At 40.0% G+C, this 24,379-nt stretch overlaps 1 protein-coding gene across 1 annotated transcript in view; it reads left to right on the plus strand.

Moving 5' to 3' along the window:
• Positions 1-24,379, plus strand: part of FCHSD2 (FCH and double SH3 domains 2) — a 244,638-nt gene that overhangs the window by 65,660 nt on the left and 154,599 nt on the right. The window lies entirely within an intron of this gene.

Genomic DNA, 24,379 nt, shown 5'->3' on the forward strand with positions numbered 1-24,379 from the left:
TGCTAAAGCTGAAACTCCAGTACTTTGGCCACCTCATGCGAAGAGTTGACTCATTGGAAAAGACTCTGATGCTGGGAGGGATTGGGGGCAGGAGGAGAAGGGGACGACAGAGGATGAGATGGCTGGATGACATCACTGACTCAATGGACATGAGTTTGGGTGAACTCCAGGAGTTGGTGATGGACAGGGAGGCCTGGCGTGCTGCGATTCATGGGGTTACAAAGAGTTGGACACGACTGAGTGACTGAACTGAACCACTTTTATGGTTGTTCAGTCACTAAGTCTTCTAAGTCTTCAGTCACTAAGGCTTCTCCGTCCTTTACTATCTCCCAGAGTTAGCTCAAGCTCCTATCCATTCAGTCAGTGATGCCATCCAGTCATCTCCTCCTCTGTTGCCCCCATCTCTTCCTACTCTCAGTCTTTCCCAGCATCAGGGTCTTTTCCAATGAGTCGGCTCTTCAATTAGGTCGACAAAATATTGGAGCTTCAGCTTCAACATCAGTCCTTTCAGTGAATATTCAGGGTGATTTCCTTTAGTATTGACTGATTTGATCTCCTTGCAGTCCAAGGGACTTTCAAGAGTCTTCTCCAGCACCACAGTTCAAAAGCATCAATTCTTCAACATTCAGCCTTCATTCTCACATTTGTACATGACTACTGGAAAAACCATAGCTTTCTCTGTACAGACCTTTGTTGACAAAGTGATGTCTCTGTTTTTTAATATGCTATGTTCATCATAGCTTTTCTTTTTTTTTTTTTTTCATAGCTTTTCTTCCAAGGAGCAAGCTTTTTTTAATTTCATCACTGCAGTCACCATACCCAGAGATTTTGGAGCCCAAGAAAATAAAGTCTGTCACTGTTTTCATTTTTTCCCCCATGTATTTGGCATGAAGGTGGGACTGGATGCCATGATCTTAGTTTTTTGAATGTTGAGTTTTAAGACAGTTTTTTACTCTGCTCTTTCACCTTCAAGAGGCTCTTTAGTTCCTGTTTGCTTTCTGCCATTAGGGAGATATCATTGGCATATCTGAAGTTATTGATATTTCTCCTGGCAATCTTGATTCCAGCTTGTGCTTCATCCAGCTCAGCATTTCACATGATGTACTCTGTATATAAGTTAAATAAGCAGGGTGACAATAGATAGCTTTGATGTACTCCTTTCCCAATTTGGAACCAGTCTGTTGTTCCATGTCCAGTTCTAACTGTTGCTTCTTGACCTGTATACAAGTTTCTCAAGGGGCAGGTAAGGTGGTCTGGTATTTCCATCTCTTTAAGAATTTTCCAGTTTGTTGTGATCCACACAGTCAAAATATTTAGTGTAGTCAGTGAAGCAGAAGTAAATGTTTTTCTGGAATTCTCTTGATTTCTCTATGGTTCAGTGAATGTTGGCAGTTTAATCTTTGGTTCCTCTGCCTTTTCTAAATCCAACTTGTACATCTGGAAGTTCTCGATTCACATACTGTTGAAGCTTTACTTGAAGGTTTTTGAGCATTACCTTTCTACCACGTGAAATGAGCTCAGTTGTATGGTAGTTTGAACATTCTTTGGCATTGCCCTTCTTTGAGGTTGGAATGAAAACTGACCTTTCCCTGTCCTGTGGCCCCTACTGAGTTTTCCAAATTTGCTGGCATATTGAGTGTAACACTTCAACAGGACCATCTTCTAGAAGTTGAATAGCTCAACTGGAATTCCATCACCTCTACTAGCTTTGTTCGTAGTAATGCTTCCTAAGGCCCACTTGACTTCATACTTCAGGATGTCTGGCTCTAGGTGAGTGACCACACCATTGTGGTTATCTCGGTCATTAAGACCTTTTTTGTATAATTCTTCTGTATATTCTTGCCACCTCTTCTTAATCTCTTCTGCTTTTGATTGGTCCTTCCTGTTTCTGTCCTTATTGTGTCCATCTTTGCATGCTATATTCCCTTGGTATCTCTAATTTTCTTGAACCGCTTTTATAATGAGGAGCTTTAAACTTGTAACTGTCTTGAGATAGTATTTATTGGCATATAACATATGAGCCTATCAAATTGGAAAGTTAACTATCGAATATTTATCTCATCTCTTTAAAGTTGTGTTTTTGTTTTGCTTTCTAGTCAATATAATACATAAATACAAAGCATTGGGGTTATTATTTAAAACTAAATATACATATACTTTTTAAATGATAGATTATTCAATTGAAATAGCTTTGGGATCTCTACTCTAAATTATACTAGTTCATTTTGAAAGATCTCATGATAATTAAAAAAGTAAACTATTTTATTGTAACCTTCCTCTCCTTTTAAGTTTATCTGGATACTCGTTATCTTCCCTTCTTTGTTTGAAACAGTGTTCATCTTTCTAGTCAACCTTTCGTCTTGACCCTAACCCTTTCCAGGTATGTTAACCTTATTTTTATGTGCTGTGCTTAGTTGCTCAGTCATGTCCAACTCTTTGTGACCCCATGGACTGTAGCCTACCAGGCTCCTCTCTCCGTGGGGATTCTCCAGGCATGAATACTGGAATAGGTTGCCATGCCTTCCTCAAATAATGTTTTCTCTTGGTTTTCAATTCCTGTTAACACTGGCTTCTTCTCTCAGTCTGTTTTTCTTCCATTTTTAAATTAACAAACAAAACCTTCCCTTTAACACACCTCTTATCAAATTTCTGCCTTCCCTTTATATATATTTATGTGCGTGTGTGTGTGTGAGAGAGAGAGTGATGTGTTGCTATCCTTGATTGGAGGAGGCAACTGTATTGGAGAATACTTTAGCACCTGCCATCCAGGAACTTCCTGGTGGCTCAGACGGTAAAGAATCTACCTGCAGTGCAGGAGACATGGGTTTGATATCTGGGTTGGTAAGATCCCCTGGAAAAGGGAATGGCAACTCTAGTATTCTTGCCTGGAGAATTACATGGACAGAGAAACCTGGTGGGCTGCAGTCCATGGGGTTGCAAAGAGTTGGACACGACTAGCAACTAACACTTTGACTTTCATACATGAAGAGGAATTTAAAAAGCCTCTTGATGAGGGTGAGAGAGGAGAGTGAAAAAGCTGGCTTAAAATTCAACATTCAAAATACTAAGATCATGGCATCTTGTACCATCACACCATGGCAGATAGAAGGGGAAAAAGTGGAAAACAGGGACAGATTTTATCTTCTTGGGTCCAAAATCACTACAGATGGTGACTGCAGCCATGATATTAAAAGATGCTTGCTCCTTGGAAGGAAAGCTATGAGAAACCCTAGACAGCATATTAAAAAGCAGAGCTATCACTTTGCCAGCAAAAGTCCATCTAGTCAAAGCTATGGTTTTTCCAGTAGTCATGTTCAGATGTGAGATTTAGACCATAAAGAAGTCTGAGCACCAAAGAATTGATGCTTTTGAATTGTGGTACTGGAGAAGACTCTCGAGAGTCCTTTGGACAGCAAGGAGATCAAACCAGTCAATCCTAAAGGAAATCAATCCTGAATATTCATTGGAAGGACTGAAGCTGAAGCTCTAATACTTTGGCCACCTGACATGAAGAGCCGACTCCTTGGAAAAGACCTTCATGCTAGGAAAGATTGAGGGCAGGAGGAGAAGGGGACTGCAAAGAATGAGTTGGTTGGATAGCATCACTGATTCAACGAACATGAGTTTGAGCAACTCTGGGAGATAATGAAGAACAGGGAAGCCTGGGGGTGCTGCAGTCATTTAGCAAGAAGTCAAATACAACTTAGCGACTGAACAACAACAGTACATGAAATTGTATCAGAGACTGACCTCATGCTTTATGGAAAGAAAAGCTCAGATTCTCTCCTTAGTTTGTGTGTGATTTTTTTTTTTTTTTCAAAGTTTTTTACTGTGTTATTTTTTACTGTTAAAATACACATACAATTTATCATCTTAACATTTTAAGTATGCAGTTTAGACATTGTTGTACAATCTCCAGAAGTTTTTCATCCTGTCAAACTAGAGCTTTATATCCATTAAATAATTAGTGTCCGTTCTCATCTCCCTTCAGCCCCTGAAAACCACTGTTTTATTTTTTGTCTGGTGAATCTACCTCATTTAAGTGAAAACTGTATAGTATTTTTCTTTCTTTGTCTGCCTTCTTTCATTTAGCATTATGTCCTCAAGGCTTATTTGTATGATAGGTGTGCATCAGAATTTCTTTTCTTTTTACAACTGAATAATATGAAATTGTTTGTATATACCACAGTTTGTTTATCCATTGGTAGATACTTCAGTTGCTTACATCTTTTGGCTATTATGAATAATGCTGCTATGAATATGTGTGTGTGCCCAATCATATCCAAGCCTTTTCGACCCGTAGACTGTAGCATGTCAAGCTCCTCTGTCCGTGGAATTTTTTAGGGGAGAATACTGGAGTGGGTTGCCATTTCCACCTGTAGGGGATTTTCCTGATCTAGGGATTGAACTCAGATCTCCAGTGTCTCCCGCATTGGCAGGCAGATTCTTTACCACTGTGCGACTTGGGAAGGCTATGATTATGGGTGTATAAATATCTATTTGAGTCCATCCTTTAATTCTTTTGAATATATACCCAGAAATGGAATTGCTGGACTGTCAGGGGAGTGTATAATTTCCTTGGTTCTGTCTCAATGCAGCAAAGATTTGAAATGGGGCAGGGGTTGGGGAAAGCAGTGTTATAGCTCGGTTACAGCTCAGTTTTATTTGAGAAGCAAAGGAAAATACATCCTCAAGGCATGATGGTGGGCTGACCCAAAAGAAGAGAGGGGCTCAATTTGGGCTCTTTTTATATGGGTTTTCTCCTCCTGCTGAGCCTGCTCTTGTAAACTGGGCTAGCCACGAGGGCTGTTTGTTTCACCTGATGTTCTTATTCTGGCTCTCACTCTGGTCCTTGGATTTTCTTTTGTTCCATTTTCACAGGCTTTTCCTTTCTTTGTCTTTTAGCCACTGCCATTTTGGACTCCTTTTTCCTGTTCTAACTACCCAACAGGACCATATGATAATTCTATACTTAGTTTCTTTTTTATTCCCTTAAAAAATTTTTTTTATTTGAGTATAGTTGATTTAAATGTGCTAGTTTCAGCTGTACAGCAAAGTGATTCAGTTACACATACATGTGTCTTCTTTCTTTTTCATATTCTTTTCCCATATAGGTTTTTACAGAATACTGAATAGAGTTCCCTGTGCTCTGCAGTAGGTCCTTGTTGGTTCTATTTTATCTATAGTTGTGTTTATGTTAATCCAAAACTCTGAATTAACCCTTCGCCCCCATACTTAATTTCTTAAGGAACCTCCATACTGTTTTTCCTAGTGGCTGTACCATTTTACATTCCCACCAACAGTTCTAGTTTCGTGCATCCTCATCAACACTTGTTGTTTTCTGTTTTTTTTTTTTTTTGATAGTAGCCACCCTAATGGGTAGTGAAGCTTTTAGACTTTTAAATTTATGATCAATATTAAGATATTTTTAATGGTAATTAGTTTTGATTTTGTCTGGGGAGTGTGTAATTTCCTTGATTCTGTCTCATCACAACAAAAATTTGAAGCTACAGATGGACCAGTGTTACAGCCACGTGTAATTTCCTCATACAGACCAGTGTTATAACTCCATGTTACAGCTCAGTTTTATTTAGAAAGCAAAAGAGAATATATCCTCGAGGCATGAGGGCGGGCCAACCCAAAAGACGCAAAGAGAAGCTCCCCCCCCTGCCCCCCACCCAATTTTGGCTCCTCTGTTTATATGTTTTTCTCCTCCCCCTGGGCCTGCCCTATGTAAATTGGGCTAGCCAGGAGTGCTGTTTGTTTTATCTGAGGTCCTCACTCAGGTCCTCGAACCTTCCTTTGTTCTGTTTTCATGGGCTTTTCCCTTCTTTGTCTTTTAGCCACCAGCATTCTGGACTCCTTTTTCTTATTCTAACTACCCAACATTCCCCCTTTAAGAGACTTGAGGCCCAGTTCTTTGGGAATAGTGTGTCGAGGTCTCTCTGGCTACTTCCTGCTGAACTGGGATGGTGAGGGGCATTGGGCCTCCCCTCTTGCTAGTCTCAGGTCTCAGAGCCCTTATAGTGGTGTCCATCACAGGGTGAGTGATATTTTCTCTGTTTGGCTGTAGTTTTATATGTTCTTGTTGAACAGGCACTGCATATTGTAGCTTGTTGACCTGGGCAGAGACAAAACAGGTTAGACAATTGGTAATATGTGGAGCAATCATAAGCAGCATCAATATGGTGATGACAGGGACTAGTAGGGGCATTAGCCAACTCCAGATTTCCCATTGCCAGGAAGATCCCCCAAAGAGAGATTGTAGCCACCCTGAGAACTCTCCAGCTCATTCTTTGAGATCCTGTAGGGTCTGAATGTTTTTCTTGAGGACTGTGAGACTTTAACTTGGCTGGAGGTATTTACCCAGAAACGACAAGTCTCATTCAAGATGACTCAAGTCCCTCCTTGTTCAGGAATCAGGAGATCTATCTCCTGTCTATTTTGAAGTACAACCCCTGTTAAGCAGTGTTGGCTCTGTAGAACTATCCTGAGAAATCTTATGCCCCAAAACTTAGTTTTGAGGGTGTTCATTAGAATGACACTCATTTGTAGTCCTAAATAGGTTTCTGAGATCTCCCAGGAGCTCACAGGTGTGTTGAGTGTCCTCTTCTGTTTTCTTCCATGGCTTGACTAGTGAGTAGTGAATCCAGGAATCATGTCCTGGTACCTTGACTGCTGTGGGGGTAGAAAGTATTACAGGGTAGGGGCCCTTCCATGTGGGCTGGAGTTGAGCCTTTGGAGACCCATCTTTCCAGACTTTAATTAGGACTTGAGTCCCTGGAGTATATAGTGGTGGCGCTTTAGAATCTTTTGGGTCCTGGTTGACACCCCCAAGCATATATCCTATTGGAATTGCCCAAAGCCATGGTATAAGACTGGAGGGTCTGAATCTCTGGATCTAGGAAGAGGTCATTGACATAAACAAAAGGTCTCCCATATAGCATCTCTTAAGGACTAAGACCAGCCTGTTCCTTAGGGGCAATACAGGTGTGGAGGAGAGCTATTGGTAAAGCCTCCTTCCATCCCAGGGAGGTCTCCTGGGTTATCTTTTTTATCGCTGATTATAAGAATTCATTGGCTCTTTCTACTTTTCCTAAAGACTGAGGCCTCCAGGCACAGTGGAGATAATAAGTAATGCCCAATGCTCTAGAGACCTCTTGGGTGACCTTAGAAATAAATGATGTCCCATTGTCGCTTTGTAATGACCTGGGCAGACCAAATCTCAGAATGATTTCATGGAGCAGTTTTTTTTTTTTTTTTAACCACCTCCTCAACCTTCTGAGTCTGGGTGGGAAAACCTTCAGTCCATCCTGTGAATGTATCTGTCATGACTAATAAGTATTTATACCCTTGAGAAACTGGCATCTGGGTGAAGTCCATCTGCCAGTCCTCTTCTGTGTAGGTCCCATGTCATTGAACGGGCTGGGCCAGCTGGGGTCTTCAAGCTCCTTGGGAATTGTTTAATTGGCAAGTGGGACAAGAGGAGACCACTTGGCTTATAGTTGTTTGAAGGCCTGTCCGTCTGAAGGGCCTTTCTAATAATCTTTGGAGGGCCTTTTCCCTTAAATGAGTGGTGGCATGTAAGGAGTTAACCAACTTCCATTGGAGGTTCCCAGGCAGAAAAAAGAGTCCCTCCTTTTGGAACCACCCCATATGATCTTCTTGAAAGCCCTCACTCTTAGCCTTAAGAGTCTTACCTTCAGTATATTGAAGGAGTTTCTGGCAAATTAGTCTGTGGAACTAAGGTGGCAACCCCTATTACATCATTGTTCTGTAATGCTTCTCTCTTAGCTGCCTGATCAGCTGCTTGGTTCCTTCATGCCACTTCTGTGCTCCCTTTTTGGTGTCCTTTACAGTGGGAACTGAAACCTCGGTGGGCAGATGTACTGCCTCTAAGAGCCTAAGGATTTGGTCACCATATTTGACTGGGGACCCTTGGGTGGTCAAGTGGCCTCTTTCTTTCCAAATAGCAGCATGTTCATGTAGCGCCAGAAAGGCATATTTGGAGTCAGAGTAAATGGCTACTCTTTTTCCTTTTCCCAGCTCTAAAGCTTGAGTCAGGTCTATGAGCTCAGCTAATTGGGCTAAAGTACCTGGTGGCAAAGGTTTACAGCCTTTATGGTCTCAAAATTGGAGACTACTGCATATCCAACTTTTCTTTTTCCATCCAAGACAAAGCTGCTTCCATCAGTGTACTAGATTTCTGCAGGATTGATCAGAGGATCTTCTTACAATCCCTCTTGGGGTTTTATCCAATGGTCCAAAATTTCTAGGCAAGAGTAAAAGGGGAGAGAGCCCTTGGGGGTAGGCAGGAAGGTAGCTGGGTTAAGAACCTGACAAGAGGTTATAGTCAGGCCTGGATTTTCCATCAACAATACTTGATATCTGAAGATCCTTTGGTCAGACATCCATAAATGGCCTTTCCCATTCAGGAGTTATTTCACTTGGTGGCTGGTAAAAATAGTTTGCCCCCAAGAGAGAGTTTTAAAGCATCTTCTATCAGGACTGCAATAGCTGCAAGATTTCAAAGGCAGGGAAAGATCTCTTCCTAATAAGGGAGTGGGACACTCAGGGACCACCAGAAACTGGTGGGAAAATATTTATCCATCCCAGCAACAAAGAAGTGCTCAGGTGAATATTTTTGCAATTGTTTTTCCTGTAGCACCCGAAATGGTACACGTTTGCGGGGAGAAGGCTCTGGAGCAGGAGGTCAGGACAGAGTAGGTAGCCCCTGTATCAACCAAGAAATTCTCGGACCTACTTGCCACATCCAGTTGCACCCTTGGCTCCAGCCCCTTGATGGTTGTCTGTAACAGGCAGGCTGGCTGGAGTGGGCTGCTTTAGTCCTGTTGAACCATCATGAGGGGAGGCTTGGCGCTTGATCTTGAGGCTCTTGGGTCCTGAGGGCAGAGTGTCACCCAGTGTCCCAGTTGATGGCATTTGTAGCAAGCAGTTTTAGGAGACTTGTCACGGTTTGGACACACTTTGGTCCGGTGTCTCACCTGTCTACAGATTAGGCATTTGCCTTGTGCCTAAGACTTGGGGTTTGACGTAGGGCTTCCCTGGAGGGCGGTCAGCATCTGGGCATGCCTTGTCTCTTTCCTTTTCTCCCTTTCCTGGGTCATGGCCTCCCTTTCCTGTTCTCTGTTATAAAAGGTTTTGGTGGCTCTCTGGACCATCTCATCTAAAGAGGCGGCAGTGTCCTGCTGGTGTAGCTGTTGTATCTTTATCCTGATGTCTGATGCACATTGGAACAGGAATTTGTCCCTTAAAATCACTTGTCCCTCGTAAGAGTCTTAAGTCCAGATTTGTAAACTTTTGGAGGGCCTCTTTTAACCTTTCCAGAAAAGCAATGGGGTTCTTGTTGGGCTGCTGAGTTATTGCTGAGACTGGGCATAATACCACAGCTAGGCTTCTTTCTATTTCCATGGGTGGACTTCCTTAGGGATGAGTCTTTCTGAAGCTTATCCTACCCAGTACTGTTGCAACCTGAGGCCCGGGCATCCCTGGATCAGGGTGCAGATCCCCAGGCAGGTTGAGGCATGGCAGCTTCCTGGAGATCAGCAGGTCAAGGCATGTTGGCCTCCCGAGAATTGGTCCCTGGGCAGGTTGAGGCATGTCGACCTCCTGGGACCCATGGACTGGCGGATCCCCGAGCAGGTTGAGGCGTGACAGCCTTCCGAGGGCCAGATCCTTAGGCAGGTCAAGGCAGGTCTACCCCCTGGGACCCCCAGACTGGAGTTGGGTATCCCCAAGGTCTCCAATGTGACCAGTGCTGGGTAGAATTAAGGGGTTGTAATCTTAACTCATTGCTGGTTTGTCCACTGTGGATGAGAATAGATAACATGATGTAAAATAATTCAAGCCTGTGTCCTGAGACTGCAAACCTGGTGAAACAGTCATAAGCCTTATCATCTTATTGCTCTGAGGGAATGTAAGTCACTGATTTCCTCCCCTAGTCCTCCATAAGAGCAGTTTAGGGTGTTTCCAATGGTAAACATTTCATTGTCATAGACCCGCTTTAGTAGTTGCAGATGTAATGACAAAGGAGTGGGTTATTTGGTCCTGTTAGGGGCATTAAGAGTATTTTAATAATAAGTGGGGTGGAGCAATGTGGCCTACAAGGGGGCAGGGTCCTGACTGTAGAGTTAGTAAGTGGCTTAAGAACAAATTGGTAAGAGGCAACAGACCAGATGTTCCATAAAAGTGGAGTGGAGATTTGGTCCAAAGTTATGTTTGTAACTTTAGGAGAAGTGTGGCAAGGGTTTGGGCCCAAACAGCCTGCAGGGCTAACTCCCAAAGTGGCAAACATTATCCCTGGAAGCCCAATTGCCCTTGAAGGGATGCCACCAACAGATGGACTTCTAGCAGGCATTGTGTGTTCGTCACCCACCCTGGCGGGTCCACTGAGAGATGCTGTTGTTGCATGTTGTAGGAAACATGGAAGATGAAGGGCTGACTATCTAGAGGGCTTGGATATTGTACATTTTTCTCTCCCAAGGGCCAGCTGTTTTCTGGTTGTCCCTCCAGAATATTGTAGAGGCACCATTGTGGACCCAGATGCAACTCAGGAAAAGAGCATGAAACAGGAGGGAAGGAGTCAGGGCACAACTTTTCAAAGAATGACATAGCCCAAAGGGCATAACATAAACCAATTAAAATCAAATTGGTCCAAGATGACAAGTCAAATTCAACTAAACCTTGAGCCCCAGTCTGCAAGCAAAATGATACAGAGGTGCCAGGACAGTTCCAAGGCACTGTCAAAAGACTGAGGAGTGGGTGGTTCCCCAATTGTTGGAGTGATCCTCCCACTCATTACCATATGGAATCACCTAGCTCATAAAAACTAACCACACCAGATTCCATGACCAGCGCCCTCACCCTCTGTGATAGCCCACACCCTGTGGAGTACAGCCCTGGGATTTCTTTGGAAGGAATGATGCTAAAGCTGAAACTCCAGTACTTTGGCCACCTCATGCAAAGAGTTGACTCATTGGAAAAGACTCTGATGCTGGGAGGGATTGGGGGCAGGAGGAGAAGGGGACGACAGAGGATGAGATGGCTGGATGGCATCACTGACACAATGGACATGAGTCTGAGTGAACTCCAGGAGTTGGTGACGGACAGGGAGGCCTGGCGTGCTGCGATTCATGGGGTGCAAAGAGTGGGACATGACTGAGCAACTGAACTGAACTGAACTGAACTACTCCTTGGAAGAAAAGTTATGACCAACCTAGATCAGATCAGATCAGTCGCTTAGTCATGTCCGACTCTTTGCGACCCCATGAATCGCAGCACGCCAGGCCTCCCTGTCCATCACCAACTCCCGGAGTTCACTCAGACTCATGTCCATCGAGTCAGTGATGCCATCCAGCCATCTCATCCTCTGTCGTCCCCTTCTCCTCCTGCCCCCAGTCCCTCCCAGCATCAGAGTCTTATCCAATGAGTCAACTATTCGCATGAGGTGGCCAAAGTACTGGAGACCAACCTAGACAGCATATTAAAAAGCAGAGACATTACTTTGCCAACAAAGTAATGCTAGTCAATGCTATGGTTTTTCCAGTAGTCATGTATAGATGTGAGAGTTGGACTATAAAGAAGGCTGAGCACCGAAGAATTGATGCTTTTGAACTGTGGTGTTGGAGAAGACTCTTGAGAGTCCCTTGGACTTCAAGGAGATCCAACCAGTCCATCCTAAAGGAAATCAGTCCTGAATAGTCATTGGAAGGACTGATGCTGAAGCTGAAACTCCAATACTTTGGCCACCTGATGTGAAGAACTGACTCATTTGAAAAGACCCTGATTCTGGGAAAGATTGAAGGCAGAAGAAGAAGGGGATGACAGAGGATGAGATGATTGGATGGCATCACCAACCTGATGGACATGAGCTTGAGCAAACTCTGAGAGTTGGCGATGGACAGGAAAGCCTGGCGTGCTGCAGTCCATGGGATCACAAAGAGTCAGACACGACTGAGCAACTGAATTGAACTGAACTGGACTGTAGCCCACCAGCCTCCTCTGTCCATTGGATTCTCCAGACAAGAATACTAGAGTGGGTTGCCATTTCCTTCTCCAGGAAAGGATCGAAACTGCGTCTCCTGTAATGGCAGGTGGATCCTTCACCACTGAGCCACCAGGGAAGCCTGACTTTAAATATTAGTTGAGTGTGAACATTAAGTACTCAGCTGTTAGCTTTAATGGTTAATTATGTTTTCTATCCTACAGGAGAAATGAGGAAGAATGGCTTTCATTGGCCTTAAATATTCAGTCACATTTTGTCTGTCTCTTCTGGATTGCTCCCCTCTATTTTAAGATAACTAAGGATGCTTTCCATACTGTTTATGGAGTTCTTACAACAAGAATACTGGAGTGGTTTGCTATTCCCTCCTTCGGTTGGAAGGAAAACTGTAACCAACCTAGACAGCATATTAAAAAGCAGAGACATCACTTTGCTAACCAAAGTCCATATAGTCAAAGCTATGGTTTTTTGAGTAGTCATGTACAGATATGAGAGTTGAACCATAAAGAAGGCTGAGCAGCAAAGAATTGATGCTTTTGAATTGTGGTGTTAAAAAGACTCTTGAGAGTCCCTTGTACTGCAAGGGAGATGAAAGCAGTCAATCCTGAAGAATTGAATATTCATTGGAGGGACTGATGCTGAAACTGAAACTCCAATACTTTTGCCACCTGATGCGAAGAGCCAACTCATTGGAAAAGACCGTGATGCTAGGAAAGATTGAAGGCAAAATGATAAGGGGGTGGCAGAGGATGAGATGGCTAGACAGTATCACTGACTCAGTGGATGTGAATCTGAACAAACTCTGGGAGCTAGTGAAGGATAATGGAGTCTGGCATGTTGCAGTCCATGGGATCCAAAGAGTCAGTCATGAGTTAACGACTGAACAACAAAAAACAAAGGGTCCAGCTCATGAAATTATTTACTTGTTGATTTGAAACATTCCAGTTTCTGCTTGAAGAAGGAACTGCTTTTTTAGCTGTCTTTGAGATCAAGTGGATAGTTCAGTTATGTTGACTAATATAACACTTTTGTTATTATTTAAAAACAACAGCACCTACCTTGTTTTTCCCCCTCAATAAGACCCTTCAGTCAGAAGCTTACAAATAGCTATCAGCTAATCCAAGCCTTGAAATCTAACTTTAATTTTAACAATTGAAAAAAACATAATTTTGATGATGTCTAGTGACTCTTTAACATTCTAAATAAGGCAAAGTTAGTATATTTTGCTCTAAAAATGTGTCATCATTTATGTCTTCAAATTGGTAATGTTTTAGGTATTATAAAATAAATCCCTTAAATTTATTTTTTGACAGCAAATAATATAAATCTCTATTGGAATATGACTGTAACACTTAGTGAAAACTATTGTTTTTCTTACTAATGGCTTCTAGCAATGTGAAAAGAAAAATTCCCAAAATGTGGGGGGAAGAAAAAAAATTCATAAAAGTATAATCATCATTTTGTGGTTAAACAGTCTACTGAAAAATGGAAAAATGCAGTAAAAACTATTGAAGTAAGAGAGAGAAGCTAAGTCAGTGCTTTTAGTCAGTAGGATTTTCTCGATTAAAACTTGTATATAAATTGTTTGGGAATAAATGGAAGAACTCTATAGGAGTCAACAAAACTGTCTGGAGTGGGATGGTTGACGTGAACTTGAAAATGATCAGATAACTGACATTTAGTATTTAATATCAGGTAGATTTGGCCTTTTGCCTCCTAAAAGGAAGATAACCTTTTACTGGACAAACTGCCAAGTTATGTTGGCAACAGCATTGTATAAACTGGACATTTAACATGTCTTCTCTATTTAAGTCCAACAGGATTTATGCACATACTTTCTCTTCATTGTTGTAATAGCAACATTCATTGGATAGCTAAGCATAATTCAAGCAGATAATTTTCTACCTCTTATTTATGTTAAAGGAAACACAGCTTTATAAGCACAGTAAATTAACTTAAAATGATGTATCCTAGTTATTATTAAGACCACAACTCTTCAAGAAAACATCTTTTAAAATGTGTTTTTATGATTGCATTTTAAGCACAGTGGTAGTAATAGTGCTTTTACTCTGAGTTATGTAAAAGAAAGACATTGGAGGGTCTTTCTTAAAGTACAGGAATAACTTCATGGAAAACTTCTTTGAGAGTAGTTATCTCCTAAATACTAAAGAAGAGTTCATTATATAAAGTGTAAATGTAAGCTTTAAAGAACAAGTTGGTTGCTTTGAAGTAAAAATTTACCCCACCAACACTCCTCTGCATTTTCTTTATTATTTTTTATATCACAGTTTTTTTTTTTTTTTCATCTAAGTTTTGCCAAAACCTGAAACACCGCCTTCCTTTCTCAGGTGGTCAAATTCATATTTGCCTTTTTCAGATCCAGTTCCAGAGTACTTAAGTTCACATAGGTTTTCCTGACATCTCTCACTTTAGGAGAGTTAGTGACTTCTCTTTTCTTATACTTCTGCTAAATCTAGGATCATTTGTATCATAATCCAGCAGCCCTTTCTGCAATTAAGTAGCCTGCCTGTGTATTCATCCCTGGGGAAGATACCACTATCTGTCCATTTGTATAAAGCCAAAATACAGAGAGTCATCTTTGTTGTTTCCTTCCTTTTTATCTCTTCCTCTTGTGTGTTCATCTGCTCAGTTCAGTTCAGTCGCTCGGTCGTGTCTGACTCTTGGCGACCCCATGAACCGCAGCACGCCAGACCTCCCTGTCCATCACCAACTCCTGGAGTCTACCCAAACTCATGTCCATTGAGTTGGTGATGCCACCCAACCATCTCATCCTCTGTCATCCCCTTCTCCTGCCTTCAATCTTTCCCAGCATCAGGGTCTTTTCAAATGAGTCAGCTTTTCACATCAGGTGGCCAAAGTATTGAAGTTCCAGCTTCAACATCAGTCCTTCCAATGAACACCCAGGACTGATTTCCTTTAGGATGGACTGGTTGGATCTCTTCACCGTCCAAAGGACTCTCAAGAGTCTTCTCCAACACCACAGTTCAAAAGCATCAGTTCTTCAGTGCTCAGCTTTCTTTATAGTCCAACTCTCACATCCATACATGACTACTGGAAAAACCATAGCCTTGACTAGACGGACCTTTGTTGGTAAAGTAATGTCTCTGCTTTTAAATATGGTATCTAGGTTGGTCATAACTTTCCTTCCAAGGAGTAAGCGTCTTTTCTTTTCATGGCTGCAGTCACCATCTGCAGTGATTTTGGAGCCCCCCAAAATAAAGTCAGCCACTGATTCTACCGTTTCCCCATCTATTTCCCATGAAGTGATGGGACCAGATGCCATGATCTTAGTTTTCTGAATGTTGAGCTTAAGCCAACTTTTTCACTCTCCTCTTTCACTTTCATCAAGAGGTTCTTTAGTTCTTCGCTTTCTGCCACAAGGGAGGTGTCATCTGCGTATCTGAGGTTATTGATATTTCTCCCAGCAATCTTGATTCCAGCTTGTGCCTCACCCCAGCACAGCATTTCTCATGATGTACTCTGCATATAAGTTAAGTAAGCAGGGTGACAGTATATAGCTTTGACGTACTCCTTTCCCAATTTGGAACCAGTCTGTTGTTCCATGTCCAGTTCTAACTGTTGCTTCCTGACCTGCATACAGGTTTCTCAAGAGGCAGGTCAGGTGGTCTGATAGTCACATCTCTTTCAGAATTTTCCACAGTTTATTGTGATCCACACAGTCATATAAAGCAGAAATAGATGTTTTTCTAGAACTCTCTTGCTTTTTCCATGATCCAGCAATTTGATCTCTGGTTCCTCTCCCTTTTCTAAATCCAGCTTGAACACCTGGAAGTTCATGGTTCACATATTGCAGAAGCCTGGCTTGGAGAATTTTGAGCATTACTTTACTAGCATGTGAGATGAGTGCAATTGTGGTGTAGCTTGAGCATTCTTTGGCATTGCCTTTCTTTGGGAGTGGAATGAAAACTGACCTTTTCCAGTCCTGTGGCCACTGCTGAGCTTTCCAAATTTTCTGGCATGTTGAGTGTAGCACTTTCACAGCATCGTCTTCCAGGATTTGAAATAATAGCTTAACTGGAATTCCATCACCTCCACTAGTTGTGTTCGTAGTGATGTTTCCTAAGGCCTACTTGACTTCACATTCCAGGATGTCTGGCTCTAGGTGAGTGATCACACCATTGTGATTATCTGAAGATCTTTTTTGTACAGTTCTTCTGTGTATTCTTGCTCCCTCTTCTTAATATCTTCTGCTTCTGATAGGTCCATACCATTTCTGTCTTTTATTGAGCCCATCTTTGCATAAAATGTTCCCTTGGTATCTCTAATTTTCTTGAAGAGATCTCTAGTCTTTCCCATTCTATTGTTTTCCTCTATTTCTTTGCACTGATCACTCTCCTTGCTATTCTGTGGAACTCTGCACTCAGATGCTTTTATCTTTCCTTTTCTCCTTTGCCTTTTGCCTCTCTTCTTTTCACAGCTATTTGTAAGGCCTCCTCAGACAGCCATTTTGCTTTTTTGCATTTCTTTCTCATTCGCTCAGTCATGTCCAATTCTTTGCAACCCTATATGAACTGTAGCCTGCTAGGCTCCTCTGTCCATGGAATTTTCCCAACACTATACTGGAGCTGTTGACATTTCCTCCTCCAGGGTTCCCACCCCACAGATCAAACTCGAGTTGGCAGTCCAATTCTTTACTACTGAACTGCCCGGGAAGCCGACCATTACCAACCATTATCATGTCAGTTTTCCCTGCTAAATATCTTTATCAGTCTGGTTTGATCTCCAGTGTCTCCTCCACATTTTGAACTCTCATCATCTCTGCCAGAGTTGCATAGGGCAAGTGTATATGGGGAGGGGTGTAGGGCTTCCTTGCCTTCCCTGCATATGTCATTCTCCCACCATCTACGCATTTTCACCAACCTGAAAACTCTCTACCCCATACTGTTGGGATGTTTATGGAGGCTTCATCATGTGAGTATGATCAATTATTCACTCCATTCTGGCCCCTTTCTCCTCTCTAGAGATTAAGAAATGGGGCTGGAAATTCCAGGAATATGGCTTGGTCTTTCTGGTGACCAGCCCTCATCCAGGAGACCACCTCGAGTCACCCGATAGAACAAAAGACATTGCTATCACCCAGGAAAATCAGTGAGACTTAGGAACTCTGTGTCATGAACTGGGGCTCAAAGGCTAAATGTTAGAACAAAATTCTCCTAGCACCTCTATCTACAAGAGTTTTATGAGCTCTGTGCCAGGAACTAGGGACAAAGACCAACACGTATTTTATTTCACAAGGTATATATATAGCTTTTTTATTTGTTTTTTCCCACTTGACAAAATGCATTTAAGATTTATCCAGGACTTCCCTGGCAGTCTAGTGGTCAAGACTCTACACTTCCACTGTGGGGGATACAGGTTCAATCCCTGGCTGGAGAACTAAGATCATGCCTGCTGTGCAGCATGGCCAAAAATTTTCTGGAAGAAAAGACTTCAACATGAATGTTGAGGTTAGACAGAAAACAACAAAACTCTGTAAAGCAATCATCCTTCACTAAAAGATAAATTTTAACAAGAAGAAAAGGCTTATTCAAGTTGTACAAATTTTTTTATTAGTTTTTATTTTTATTTAGTTTTTATTACTGCATGGTACTCTGTTGTAATGATGTACCACAGTTTGTTCGTCTATTAAGGGACGTCTTGGCTGCTTCCACTTTCATGAATAAAGCCGCTTGAAACATTCATGTGCAGGGTTTTGTGTGAACATAAATTTTCTCATCAGTTTGTGGACTACCTAGGAGTGCTATTGCTGAGTCGTATGGGAAGTCTTTAATTTTATAGGAAGTTTCCAAATTGTTTTCCAGAGTGGTTGTACCATTTTACATTTCTGCCAATAGAGGCATGTCCTATGGCTCTGCATTCTCATTAACATTTAACATTGTAGTATTTTTTTAAATTTGAGCTATTCTAATAGGTATGTAGTGGTACCTCATTGTTTTAATCTGCATTTTCATAGTGACAAGTGATGTTCAGTATTTTTCATATACTTATTTACTATCATTACATCATCTTAATGAAGTGTGTGTTCAGATCTTTTGCTCTTTTAAAAAACTGGGTTGGTTTTATCCTTACTGTTGAGTTTTAAGGGCTCTATATATATTTTGGATGCAGTCCTTTATCAGATATGTTATTTGCATGTATTTTTCCTAGTGTCTTTCCCAAAGGAAAGTTTATTGTGATAAAGTCCAATTTTTAATTTTTTCCGTTATGTGTTACTTTTGATATTATGTGCAAAAGCTGTTTGCCAGAGGTAAAAGAGATTTGTATTCCCCTACATGTTTTGTACATGTGCTTTACATTTATATTTATGAACTATTTTGAATTAATTTTTGTATAAGTTATGAGATATGTGTTTATGTTCATTTTTTGGCATTTGATTATCCAGTTGTTCCAAGCATTTATTCATATAGACTATCCTTTCTTCATCTGATTGCATTTGTGCTTTGTGAAAAATCAGTTTACTGTATTTGTATGGATCTATTTCTTGTCTCTCTTTTATTCCATTGATCTGTGTGTCCTTTCTTTTGCCAGTACCACACTGTAACATTATAGTGTAGTGTTGTAACTAGCTTTGAACTCATAATGTGAGTCCTCTGACTTTGTTCATATTTTCAGAATTGTTGGGCTATTTCTGGTACCTTTACCTTTCCATGTACATTTTAAAATCAGTCTTTTGATATTTAGCTTTCTGGAATTTTTATTTGGATTGCCGTGAATGAATAAGTGAAATTCAGAATAAGTGAGATCTTAATAATGTGAACTCTTCTAATCCATTAACATGGGATTTTCTGATTTTTTTCATCAGTGTTTTGGACTTTTCCAAAAAGTGTTTTGTTAGATTTATTCCTGAGTGTCGTTTTGCCCACAATGCTATCTTTTTTTTTTTTTTAAGTTTCAAATACTACTTGTTCATTACAGGTGCACAGGAGAACAATTGAGTTTTATATGTTGTCCTTGTATCTTGCCACCTGCTAAACTTAATTATTAGTTCCAGGAGGTTTTTTTGTAGATTATTTGGGGTTTTCTACATAGACAATCATTTCATCTTTGAATAAAGGTAGTTTTATTTTTTCCTGTCCGTCTGTATCTCTTTTAACTTCCTTTGTTTGCCTGTTTGTACTAGGTGGGACTATGCATGAAAGTGAAAGTGTTAGTCACGCAGTCGTGTCCAACTCTTTGTGACCTCATGGACTGTAGCCCGCCAGGCTCCTCTGTCCATTCTTCAGGCAAGAATCCTGGAGTGGGTTGCCATTCCCTTCTCCAGGAGATCTTCCCAACCCAGGGATTGGACTTGGGTCTCCTGCATTGCAGGCAGTTTCTTTACTGGTTGAGCCACTAGGGACTACACATACAATGTGGTAAAGGATGGTGAGAGAGCACATCTTTGCCTTATTCTCAGTCTCACAGGGAAAGCATTCATTTTCTACTAGAAGTATGTTAACTGTAGGCTTTTTGTATATACCTTTTATTAGGTTAAGGAAGTTTCCTTCTGTTGCTAGTTTTTGAGAGTTTTTTTTTATCATGGGTGAGTGTTAAATTCTTTCTCTTTTTGATTCTGTTCGGTTCTAAAATCAAATAGGTCATTTAATATGTCGTTGTTGTTCAGTTGCTGAGTCGTGTCTGACTCTTTGCAATTCCATGGACTGCAGCACGGCAGGCTTTCCTGTCCCTCACTGTCTACTGGAGTCTGCTCAGATTCATGTCCATTGAGTTGGTGATGCTGTCTAACCATCACATCCTCTGCTGCCCCCTAATATGTCATTAGAACTTAAATAATTACATTTTTTCTTATATAATTACATTTAAACACAATCTTTATTTTTGATAAAAGGAAGAGTCTTAAAATATGTAAATACATGTTTAATATGTAACATGAGATTAATACCTCATTTTATCATGGAATGAATAGAAAAATATGTAAAGGCAATTTATTATGTAATTTTAAATAATTTTTTTTTCTTTAACTTAAATTATATGATGTACAAAACAATGAAAAATATTTCAAAACTTCCCTTAAGGGGAGGGTGTTAAGTTCTTTATTACTATTAAAATAATTTTAGAATCGGAAAGGCATTGTATAATATACATCAGTTTGAGAAGTATCCAACTTATTCTGTGGACTTTAGTTTTTAACAATCATTTACACAATGTTGGGAATTTCATGACAAAATTGGATGCAGAAAAACTTGTGTGAGAGCCAGAGAGCACACTTCTGCTCAGCTTCTTGTGATAAATGGACAAAAGGTTAAGCCATCAGTCCATTTCCCAGTGTCTATTAAACAGTGACTTTCTTTGTGTTGCTTCACTTGTTAGAGCAATATAACAAGTGTTATTGAGAGGTGAAACAAAGCAAGTCTTACATCAGACACTGATAGCTTTTTAAAAGTTGAAATGGGATGTTATTGGGTGTTCCAAAGAGTATACTGATAGTACATTTTTGTGGAAACCACTGCTCCAGAGTAAACTGTATTAGAAATCAAATCAGCATTATATTTTAATGATCCTAATGTAAATATAAATAAATATTGTGTGTCTAATGCACCAGTTTTAGATAGTAATATTGTGGGCTAGGGAAGAAATTTAAAAAAAAAAAAATTGCCAGCCACAGGTTTATTTTCCTTAGCCATTTACTCATGGTAGAGTTTATTTTCTGTACAAAGAAACCTTTTATACATAAGATATAGCCTTAAGCATGATGTAAAAGGTAGACCAGTTAAGTATATAATGCTTTCAGAAGCATGCAGTGTTATTTATGACTTTTCCTATCATGGCCATGGAGTATTTCTTGAGCGTCCATGCAGATTAGATCTTGAACAGCTGCATGGAACACACAGGAGTCGTGATTCCTGTTTCTGTGAACTAACTTGAATAAAGTCTTTCATCTAAAGCTCTCGCTGTTTGTCTATTTCATGAATCCCTCATCTCATCTCTGAAGGGCTCCATTCAGTTTAATACAGTTCAACATTGTAGTTTAGATCTCTAGAAATTGCTTTTGTAACTCATAATGCACAAAAAAGATAACAAGTTGAAATAATTTCAAAAAAATTTTAAAGAATTATATAAAATCTACTTCAAAATGATTTTGAGGGTGAAGATTTAGAATGATAACTAGGGATTCTAATTCAAACTTAACTAGTTTTGTTAACTACTTAACTTCAAGTAGAATTTGTGTATTCTGAGTGTCCAGAAATTTTTCTGTATTGTAACAGGGCCTAATGGAATTATGAGAGATAAGTGTGTTGAGATGTTTGTTAATGAGTTCACTTGTTTTATGTATCTTTATAGTGCTGCCATTCTGGCCTCTTAGTCCTCATAATCTGAGGCTACTGTCACATCCCATGTTCTGTATGAAGTGTTCTGCAGCCACTTTAGCAGTGATTAAACTGAAAAAGTCACTATAATATTATTTAAATTAATTTGTTAGGAAAATATCAGATAATTTTTTCCTCCTGGGTACTTGTATCACTTACTGCCACTTTTAAGGCAGTAACCCATCTGTTGCTTTCCATTTTATGTTGAATGCTTCTTACTCTGTCTACATATTACAATTTCTTTAAGCTCAGGAATCTTAATTTACTTGAATCTTCATAAAATATGTACTTTTTTCATTGCCTGGGTATCTACATGTGTGTTCCCTTTTGATAATGAAGATGGTCAAATTTGACTGTAATTTTATTAATGAGCTTATTTATCATATTAAAACCATCTGGTCATAATGTTAGAAATCTGGTATATGTTTTTTTTCTTTGAGTGTATGAAAATTAAGGAGCCAGAGAAATTTTGGTCTAAAGGTTTCTAACTTCAAATGGCAAAAACACAAAAGGAGTTTGAGTATTATATATTAGGAATGAAATTATGTAGGTGGCATTTATTTATGCAGTCAGGGAACATTATTGGTATCAACTGAATACTAGGCTCTGCTATATATAGCCTGGAGACAGAGTGATTAAAAAAATGACAAGATTGGTACCTGAAAGAGCTTATAGTCAGCAAATAGACAAAACATGTTGAAACCAGACAGTAACAATGAGCAGTGTATAAGGATTATGAATACTGTAGGGTAGTGTGTTCATTGGAAGGAATGATGCTAAAGCTGAAGCTCCAATACTTTGGCCACCTCATGCGAAGAGTTGACTCATTGGAAAAGACTCTGATGCTGGGAGGGATTGGGGGCAGGAGGAGAAGGGGATGACAGAGGATGAGATAGCTGGATGGCATCACCGACTTGATGGACATGAGTTTGGGTGAACTCCGGGGGTTGGTGATGGACAGGGAGGCCTGGCATGCTGCGATTCATGGGGTCGCAAAGAGTCGGACACGACTGAGCGACTGAACTGAACTGAACTGAGGGTAGTGTGAGAGATAGCAGCTGAGTGAAGGGTGAGCTACTTTGTATACAGTGTGATTAGAAAAGCCCTCTTAGAGGAAGATACAAAGTATGACCAAAAGGAAGTACCTAGAATTCTGGTCTCTGAATATGGTTTCTCTCTGAAAGGAATCAGAATTCCTCGGAAAACTAGCTTACTGAAGATCTGGAATAGGAACTGTAAAAGAAAACAAAATTATTTAAATATGTTGGGGTCATAATGTGGGCACCAACTTGGAGGAACTCCCACTGACCACTGATGTAGCATTTGGAGCACTGAGAGAATAATGACTGCAATAGATTGAAACACATCCATTATTCAAAACATGTGAGTGCATAATGTTACTTTAAAAATTCATTCTTCACTTTTGGACCAAAACTAGGCAGTCAAATATTTATCTTGCCTTTCCTATAAGAATTGTACCTTAGCATACCCAAATAGTCCATGAGGGGATACTTCTTTAAAAAAGAATTCAAGCTAACAAATGCATAAAGAATGATAAACTGTTCTCTTTTAATGAAATGAAACCAAACAGGCAGTGAAACTTTCTACATTTTTCTTTATATACATTTTAATATTTTGTGTTAGGAAATCTAAAAATCAGTTTAAAGGAGAAGCAGCAAGAATTCAGCCAGTAGGAATGAGAGTGATGGGAAGATATTTCATACAAATAACGCTTTGAAAAAGGTACAAAATTGAAAAAAAATCTGTCCAGATTCAGAGAAGTTTTAATAATTGTGTTCCCTAAAGTACAAGGCATGTAAATGAGAGTGTTGTGGATAAGCAGTTGTTTGTTAGTTTTCAGAATACATAGGACCTGAAAACAGTGAAACCAAACTATTGTCAAGTTCAAAAGGAATTGAGATTCAAAGGAGCTTCTCTATTATTCTTGCTTGGGCTCATTAAAAAAATAATAAACATTATTATTTTATTCAACAGAAGCATTCAACAGTGGATTTAATTAAGCCAAATTGATTTGGCATCAGACCTTACTAGAAAGGTATCATGTATAGAATGCACCATCGATTTTACTCGGGCAATTTGTGCTGAAAGTAGGCAGCCAATTAATGTGATTGTTCTTCATCTCAGCACTTGATTTGTTCTTTTTAAAGTTGCATGTATGGAGATGAATACCCCAAACTTAACTATTTCTGATCCATTACATTGGGCCCTGTTACAATATTAGGGGACCACATATGTTTCCTTCTAAAAGTAGTATGTTCTATACTCTGAGTAATTTAACCTCTCTTGCCAATGAAATCTTCTTCTCTATTCAAATTCTGATACCCACTGTACGTGTTACGAATAAATACTGTTTTGTCTAGGTTCATGTTTGTATGGATAACAATAATTGGGTATTTCTTTGTGAAACAAATTTTTCCCATTTAAGTGATTTGTGCCATGGTGTTATTTAAAAAGAAGAAGAAGAAAAAAAAAACAAACCCTGAAGTCTTGTCTTGAAAATTACTAGTATGGAATAGCACCAGAGTTTGTGCATTAATTTTTCAAGCCTGTATTTACCTGTCTGCTCCAAATTGAATGTGTTGTACTATTTTCTGGTATATGAGTTTGGCTCCTTGGATTCAGAAATGCAATAAATGCTGCAACAGAGGAAAGATGGGAAATTGAGATGTCAGACTGAGTCATCAGAGCTCTGGAGGTGGACAGCTGTGTTCCCTGTGATATACCAGGGGTAGTTTGTTTCTATGGCTGGTCACATAGTTTGGTGAAATGAAAAGCATTTCAATTAAGTTTCAATTTTCTCATCTTTATACTTACCTTTTTCCTAAAAATGAGAACAAAAGAAGACTTTGAAAATAATGAAACCAGTTATAGTATTCTGCCATTTATCATTGATTCTTTACTTCTGAATTAAATTTACATATAGAAAGATGGGATTTGCTAAGTAGTATATTTTAAGGAAAAGAGCTTCCTTTATAGCACAATATTT

Source organism: Bos mutus, chromosome 15 (assembly GCF_027580195.1).
Source record: "Bos mutus isolate GX-2022 chromosome 15, NWIPB_WYAK_1.1, whole genome shotgun sequence".
NCBI classification, from domain to species: Eukaryota; Metazoa; Chordata; class Mammalia; order Artiodactyla; family Bovidae; genus Bos; species Bos mutus.